Below are 9156 nucleotides of genomic sequence, written 5' to 3' on the forward strand. Positions count from 1 at the left end.
CAGACGTCCATGAACCCCAGCAGTTAAACATGATGCCTAAATATGAAAATGTTTTTGTATAGCTAACCTTTAATTGATTTAAAAAAGTTTTACATTTGGTGCTAGATTTCGACGAGCAGCACATGGTGAAGGTCTTTCCCACATTAATTATTAGGCCTCTAGACCCCATATAATCAGAAAAACTGGTCAATGCTTTCTGTAGGCCCAACTGTGTTCTCACCATGATAACTGCATCGTCTGCATAAAGTAGGATTGGAACAGCGCAACCATTTATTTGGGGGTAATCTACGTCAAGTTTCATTAAATGGTCAGCCACGCCATTGATATATAGATTAAAAAGGAGTGGCGCCAAAATACAACCTTGGCGCACCCCTTTTTTAATGGGGAATTTTGCCGTACATTCCCCATTTCTCCCGTGTCGCACCCTCGCACCTGCCCCTCTGTAAAGCTCCCTTAAAAAATCGAGAATGGGCTTATCAATCCCCAGTTCAGTCAATGTATTCCATAGAACGTTATGACTAAGGCAGTCAAAGGCTGAGCTTAAGTCGACGAATGTCATAAAGAGGTCGCCTTTCTTGGCTGCCTTATATTTCCCTGTGATTAGTGCTAGATTGAGACCTTGCTCAATGGTCCCCAACCCTGCTCTGAAGCCATACTGGAATCTGGAAAGGATACCCCTATCCTTAACCCAGGATTGCAGTCTATTCAGCATATTTCGGCCGGCTACTTTCATCATTAATCTAACAGGGAGATCGGCCTATAGCATTTGGGGTCCTAACGGTTTCCCTTTTTAAAAATGGGCACTACTATTGCCTCCTGCCATGTGGTTGGAAGACCAATGATATTATAGCTGTTAAAAACGTTGGTCAGGAGTGGTGCCCAAAGAGCAATATTATCTTTGTATATATCAATAGGAACCCCGTCTGGGCCTGGGGCTTTAGATTTGGAACTTTCCTGTATTGCCAGCTCAACCTCAGCTAGTGTGAATACTATCTCTAGTGGGAAGGCAATTAAAGGAGCATCTTCTGGGGTAGGACCCTGAGCGGATGAGTCCGCTCGAATAGAGATTTCTAAACTGCCCAGGTCATCTTCTTTAAACAAATCTGTAAAATAGTTGACCCAGACCGATTCTTCGATAGCGATCTCAATCGAGTCTGTTTCCCTGGCATTGAAAAAGGGGGCATTGACCTCTCTCCAGAACAGAGTATTATCTCTTAATTCACTAGCCTTACACAGGGCCTCCCAAGCCACTTCCTTAAGTTCCATTTTACGGTTATGAAGCGCAAGTTTATAGGCTGCTCTTGCCCCCCTAACCTCAATCTTATCTCTTGGTACCTTCTTCAGTACTTGCTTCAGGTATTGATGTGCTTTAGTGCAACCAGAACTGAACCAGCCCACTGCTCTATCCCTATCACATTTCTTCCTCTTTCTTCCTAGATTGCTACTTATTTTAGATGTAATTTCCCCAAATGCTGTTACAACCATTAAAGGATTGGGATTATCTTCGAGGCATATCATAAATGGATTGAGGTCGTCTGACACTAGTTCATACATAAACTTCTCAGAGTTAACTTTATTCCACTTAATTACATATCCGTTAGTCCTTGCCAGAGAAACCCCATGGCAGTAAAGGACCTCTACCAGGTCCGGAGCTTGACTATCCCTGGGGCCCATATCAAAGATGGCACTGATCGGGTAACGGTCACTCAGTGCAATTTTTTCAGTGTTGAAAGATCGAATACTATGGTGATAATTAGTGGAGACCAGCATATAATCAATAAGGGAAACCAGTCCCCGGTCGGTAAATGTAGGTTCAAAATTGACCTGTGGATCACTCAACTCGTTTGCAAATCCAAGGTTCAGGTCATGCATCATGGTGTTTAGTAAATAACCAAGGGTAGAATGTTCGAAATGCGTGCAGGGTTCACCCATTAGGTCAACTATACCACACAACTCTGTCCCATTTTGGGCGCACAAATGACAGTTGAAGTGGCCTGTTATTATGCAACATATGTCCGTTTGCTCTGTTCCCAGCCCCTTATTGATAGCTCTGTTAAGTTCTTCTAAAACCAACTTTTGCTCCTCTTTTGGGATGTTATTGTATAAATTGATTATTAGCAAGCTCAAAGATCCTCTCCCCTTGATGTAAAACATTTGAAAGAAATGCTTGTATTTGAGAGGGCAGCTGGAACTAACCAAGTTCGTTACTGTCAGGTTGGCCAAGTTGGAAAAATAAGTGGAAAGGCCACCAGAACATCTTCCTCTGCCCATATTACGCGCCGGGGCGACATATGTGGTAAAGCCCTCCAAGTGAGTCTCACCCTTATCCCAGGTCTCTTGTAGACAGATCACATCAAACTGAGCCACAAAACTTAGGAAGGTGGGGTCCTTAGATTTTTCTTGAAGACCCGCGATGTTCCAAGATAGTAGGGACAAACTATATCTTTTTACAGGTGGACTGTTCTCTTCCACTTGTAAACTCCTTCTGAACGTAGGCCTATCAGACCCTATAGAGACTTCCCTGTCGTTCTGAATGTTCTGAATCTCAACTACTTGCATGGGTTCAGTTTCCCCCTCAGCGGTGGGGCCATCTGCCTTGCTCACTTGGAACCCTAGGATATCTAGGGATTTATTAATAGGCAATTTATTGGGTGAGATTGAAGAATCAGTTGGTGTATTAATTGTTTTAGGAGATCGGTCTTTAATGAAGCTTTTAAGTGAATGCGCAAGATTATCATCTAAATTTAGAGAACCTGCGCCAACCTGCTCCATACACGATGATGGTCAATCAACCATCTCTAAACAATTGTATCTGTTAGAGATGGGTATACCACCCCATCCTTCCCTAAACACTATGTCTCTTCTGTCGTTGCCTAACCAATCCGCCCAATCTCTTCTCCCCTGCCTATTGCCTACTTGGTTCCACCCCCTGTCCCAGATGCCCGCTTGGTTCTAAGACCAGTCCGGACCTTCAATGTTGCGGGCTACTGGTGGGTAAAAGAACGATAGGCGTTTAGTGCATATTCCATCCTCCTTGGCCAGGGAGCCCCATGAGCAGATGTGGTCAACAGCACGGGGATCCTCGAAATTAACTATAATACAGTCACCCAGGGTTTTTTTTTGTTTGTGACCAATCCAGGGAACCCTGCGCACCATGTTGATCCTGCCAACACAGTTTTGAGGCAATGGTCTGTTGATATTCAACCAATGCTGGACTTTATTGGTTAAAGACCAGGTGGGTTCCTCGGTATTGTGACTCAGCTCAGGGACCGCCGTCAAAATGACTACAAATGGGCTTGCTTCGGGAGGGAGGTTTATTGGAGGAATTGTAGTCTGACTCCCGCCACCCTTAGCCCGTTCCCCTATATAATGATTTCTTGAGGGGTGATTGCTTGGGGCAACATTTTTAGGGACATCTTTAGTAGGAACATTTATAGGGGCTGGGTTTTTTTGTGGATTCAGAACCTTATTAGTCGTATCTTGAGTAGGCTTTGTTATTGGGTCTGTCCGTCCCACAGGGGTACTTTTAATACATTGCTCAGTCGTAATAGTGGCAGTTTTGTTTTTTGTGCTTTTTGTGCCCCCTACAGTGACCACCCCTAGGCCCTTCGAGTTGTTTGGATTTTTCAGTTTTGAAGTCACAGCTGCTAGTTGTTTCTCGATGGTGGCAAGGCTCGCTTGGATTGGTTGTAATTGGATCATGATAAATTCTTCAATCCTGGCCAGTAATTGGTTGCTGCCTTTACATATTTTGCAGCCTCCACCCATGATTTCAATATCTGAGTTATTAGTGTTATCATTGGGGGCATCGATACTTGAGGGGGCATTAGTTGTATCATTTTCACTGTTCTGTTCATTCGGATGGTTATTAGGTCCCATTGGCTTTGATATAGTGCTTCCCACCCCCTGGGTGTTAGACAGTGTTTTAGCTGGATTACGATGCTTTCTTTTCTTTAATTTCCTCAGTTTTGGAATTGCACCCTCCCTTATCCCCCTTGGATGTGCCTGTACAGGGTCCATCCGAACCGGGCTCGCAAAGATGTCAGGCGTTGCATCAAGAGACTGACTCAATTGCGAGTCCAGCAACGATAGAGATGCCGACAGGTTAACCAAGTTGGGCATGCCATGGATTTCTGCTCGTATTTCTGTTCCGGGAGCCATCTCCTGCTGACGAATAGGAGTTTGCGCTTGCGCCAAAGGGCCTAACGAGGACCGTTTTGCTTGGGCCAGGTCATGTGAAACTCGTCGTTTAGCTTGGTCCAAGTCATGTGAAACTCGTCTCGGTCCAAAAGTAGTATGCCCTGATCGATAGCTTCATTAGCCCTGGTAATGAATTGATCAATCGGGCCAGATATCTGTGCCAGGCTTTGTGCAGTTTTGCTCCTGCTACCTCTAGTTGACATGATTCACAATACCCAGTAGTCCCGTTAATACTAAATCACATAAACAGTTTTTATCCCAGAGAAACAGTGTTATACCGACTCAAAAATAAAAGCACAGATATGCAGAATATAAGCGATGTCAGAATATAGAAGTATGAGCGTGAGCGTTAGGGAGGTGGCCCAGTCCAGTCTAACCCGGTCTTTAACGGGCTTAAACGGGCCCGCTCTTTGCCCGGGCTTCGCCCGGCGTCCCGCGAGGCGGTGTTGACGCTGGTTTTAAGAACCTCCTGGCGTGGTTTCCGCCGTAGCAGCCCGCATGGGCCGATGGGAAATGTAGTTCCCTGCCCCGCACTCCGCTCGGCGGCTACGCTCAGCGAGCGAGCAGCGGGAGGCAGGCAGGGGTCTCCGGTGGCTGGTGGCAGGTCCACGACCAGAGGGTAAATCCCAAGGATGGATTGACAGGCTTTGTGGGTAGTAGCAGTCACACAGGATACTAAGCGGCAAGTAGATCCCCTGCTGATTGTCAATTGCACACGCTGCAGCTTCCCCCGCACCCCCCCTCCCCCGCGGAAGAGGCCTGGTGACCCAATGGCCCCGAGACTGGGCGGGGCTTGCGGGTTCAGTTGCGGCGCTCAGCTTGGGCCCAGCTTTTGCGGCATAGCGGAAGGAGGCAGGAGACCTGCTCTCAGATTACAACACAACAGGCATTGCGGCATCCTGATAAGCCGGGCCCTGCTTTTCCATTGACATTTGCATCTGCAAAACCTTCTGCACAAACCTGCCACACCTGCTTGCCTGCCACCAATAAGCTGCCACCTAGCCAACCCAGCTAACCAGGCAACCGATCAGTCACCAACTGCTCCTCTCTGTTTTGCCTGCCACCTAATCTCCAACTGACTTGCCTCCAGGAAGGCAGAATGCGGTGAGGAGGGGGAGGGCGCTGTGGGGGGGCATGCCAAACCCACAAGCGGCACAGCACAGCAGGTGGTACAGCAGGTAGCAGCAGAAAGTCCCCAACCCTCTTGCGCTACCACCTGGCCCTGGGATTGGATTGTGACTGAGACTTGGTGCGAAGCCATCAGCCATAGCAGCAAAGCAATAGCAGTCGCCACCTTCGCCAATTTCTTCCTTGGGGGGTCGGGCTGACTGACTGACTGACTGATTGGCTTGATTGGGCCCTGCGTCTTCGCTTTAACCCACCGCCACGGCCCCATAGCGCCGCAGGCTCCCTTAAGTGTGTCTTTTCTTGTCTTGTCCCTGATTGAGGTCCTTACTTGGGCACCTTTTAGCTGCCCTAGCTCGTCAGGGTGGCAAAATTAAACTTGGCACGAGGTCAAGGAGAATGAGTGGGGGTGAAAGACAAAAAAACTCAAGGCAAGCCTAAAAAGGAGAAGGAGGATGCCTGTCAAGGTTAGCAAGTAACTTTCGACTTACAGTTCTGCAGGAACGTTGCGAAATGGAGAAAGGTCCACAATTTCCCCAATGTGCATATCTCACCCATCCATGTCAAAGTATCAATAGAATCTTGGGGAAGAAAACAAGGAATAGAAAGGGTCCCATGTCGCACCCATGTCAGAATTAGGATTGGTCAGTCAACAGCGAAATCTGTTAGAAAAAATAATTGAAGGAGAAGTAAGTATGTGTTCTCTTTGTAAGTAGTCTCAATTATGCTATCTATCTTTAGGCAACTGTAACTACCTGAATAACTCCCTTCGTCCGAATACTATGTCCATTGGGGTAAAAGAGAAGTCCTAGACGTCTAAAGAAAAGACAATAGGGTGAGTATCATGTGGAAAAAATATTTATGTAAAAAGTATGGCAGTAAGAACAATGCACCATATATACCATATATTACTTATATTCAGGCTGCCTTGTACATAATGAATCCAGGAAAATCTCCTCCTTAATATGAAAACTAACAAATGTGTCCTTAATTTCAGGAAGGAAATAAAAATAACTTTGAGTGAAAGAGCTGATCTCCACAACGCGGGGCTCTATATCAGATAAGTATATTTCTCAAACAAATGAGGCTCAAGGAAATCAGCGAACAAGCGCTGTGTAAAATATTTCAGTAATGCAGCTTTGTTACACTCTGTTTTTAGGGCTCAGGGCCTACGTCACACTGCGTAGCAGTGTGGGCTGAGCCCAAGAGTCCTGTAGTTAGCATCTCCGAAAAGCTACCTAAAAAGTTCCTGGCTGCTCGTGATTTTTCGTCCTTCTTTTTAACAGCTGCATTGCAATTGGGCCTCGCATGCGTGTGTTTTTGCAAGAGAGCACGCAATAGGCCATAGGCGTTAGAGTAGCTCCGCCTAGTGCATATTCCGTGCGGACACGCGCAGCAGAAGGGCATATTTCTTCAATTACCAGCTGTCAGGGGCCGCGGTAATTGAAGACAGATGCTGGGCGCGCGTGCACCACTCTCCAGTTTGCTGCTGGGCGCTTTCTGCCCGTGGAACTGAACGCACAATACGTGTCCGGCTCTTCCGTGTGGGAGGTGTGAAAACATCCTGCGTGTGGTTACCTGACATGCACAAAGGAAGTGGCTGTGTGTCGGGAGCCTGGGACCGGACCGGCGCCGCTCTCGCTTCTGTGTTTGTCCCCAGCTGCGTAAATGACCGCGCTGCTGCTCGATTGCCAAGCAGGGCGCATGTGGGCGCTTTGCTCCCTGCTAACAGGAGCCGTGTTTTCTTTTATGCAGCATCATGCACCATGAATAGATGTTTCAAAGGAACGGCAGTGCTTCTTTTCTCAAAGATGTAATCGAGGGCTGGACTGGCTATTTGTTCACACTCAGGATTTCTTTACTAGTGAATTCTTAATTCCTGTGGGACTGGAAATATTAGAGCCTGTGTTGTTGGGATCTGACACACGCAGCCAAAACCTTTGTGTGAAAATCTGGGGGTGAAATTAGGAAATACTTAGTTGAATGGGCCCAGAATCACCCGTTCCCCTGAAGGGGACCCTCATGGTCCAACTTGTAATGCCCCGGATTTTCATCATCCCTCGAGAATACTTCCGGTATCTCTGGAAGTTGGGGGCGTGAAAGCTGGACTCTTTTCCGGGCCCATTGTAATGAGGCCTCTGGCATTTGCCTGGCTTGCTGCAGGCTTAGCTGACCACTTTCAGAGCAGGATGGACTGCCATGGCCCGGCTTTGCCCCAGTGCCAACTCTCTGCTCGTGGCCTACTGCTGCGTGGGGCTGCTTTGAACATGTGTGAAGGGTTTCCAATCAAGCCAGAATTTTCGAAAGAAAATCTTATTCCGATTGTTTAACAGTTTGGAGGTTGCTTGCCCAAAACTGTGATAACTGGGGGCGTATGTTGATTTCATTTGTAAAGCCAATCTTCATAACTCCTCCTTTGCTTCTAGGCGCTCTGAGAGAGGAGTACAGTGACTCCTCACAGCAGAACATATCTTTTGATGCGTCTACATGACAAGGGCAAGCTTTCTGACCTCAGTCGATATTTCTATAGAAGCACTGACTGCCTGGCTACACCTGAGATCACACACTTCAAAGGCCGGTAATCCAACTGTGGTGTCAGCTATATCTATCTGTAAAATGTGAAACAGCTTCATAGAGGAAGTGTGATGGGTGCAGCGCATAAGAACACACCCACTAAAGCCTGAACAAGGACAAACACTTCTGAACCTCATTCTGAATGCCCCAGTAATGCGGCTGGTAATTCTGATGACACCGGGGGACTGGGATGGCAGCCTCCCCATGGTCGCGTTCAGAGCATTGAACAATGATACATTATGTGCCAGGTGTGAGAGCGATTTGTGAGAGGCAGCTAACAAGTGTAGACATGCCAGTGACTAGGTGAAATTAGACTGATCATTGTTATAGAGTACACACTAAAGAAGATCATTTATTTGTGTTTGGCTCTGACCCACACCTGGTGTGCTTTAGTGAAAAATGTGAAACAATCTCGCTTTGAACAGTTTTCTGTAGTATCTCAGGGACTTGGAAAGTTGATTCCTTTTACTATGTTGGCACATTGTTTTCAGTTACACAAATCAAAGGCAATCAGAGGTCCAAGTGCAGATTTTGAGTGCCGAGTGCCGAGTGCCGAGTGCCGAGTGCAGAGTGCAGAGTGCAGAGTGCAGAGTGCCGAGTGCCGAGTGCCGAGTGCCGAGTGCCGAGTGCCGAGTGCCGAGTGCCGAGTGCCGAGTGCCGAGTGCCGAGTGCCGAGTGCCGAGTGCCGAGTGCAGAGTGTAGAGTGTAGAGTGTAGAGTGTGAGTGTGAGTGCAGGGGCAAAGTAAGTGCAGTTGCAGAGTGAGTGCAGGGTGAGTGCAGAATTAGTGTAGAGTGAGAGTGAGTGCAGAGTGAGTGAGTGTAGAATGAGTGCAGAATAAGTGCAGATGGAGAATGAGTGCAGAGTGAGTGAGTGTAGAATGAGTGCAGAATAAGTGCAGATGGAGAATGAGTGCAGAGTGAGTGAGTGTAGAATGAGTGCAGAATAAGTGCAGATGGAGAATGAGTGCAGAATAAGTGCAGATGGAGAATGAGTGCAGAATAAGAGAGAGTGCAGAGTGAGTCCAGAGTGCAGAGTGAGTGCAGAATGACTGCAGAGTTAGAGTGAGTGAGTGCAGAGTGTGTGCAAAATGAGTGCAGAGTGACAGTGAGTGCAGAGTGAGTGCAGGGGCAGAGTGAGTGCAGTTGCAGAGTGAGTGCAGGGTGAGTGCAGGGGCAGAGTGAGTGCAGAGTCAGTGCAGAGTCAGTGCAGGTGCAGAGTCAGTGCACAGTGAGTGCAGGTGCAGAGTCAGTGCAGAG

The sequence above is a fragment of the Lissotriton helveticus genome, chromosome 3_1, assembly GCF_964261635.1.
Source record: "Lissotriton helveticus chromosome 3_1, aLisHel1.1, whole genome shotgun sequence".
In the NCBI taxonomy this organism is placed as follows: domain Eukaryota; kingdom Metazoa; phylum Chordata; class Amphibia; order Caudata; family Salamandridae; genus Lissotriton; species Lissotriton helveticus.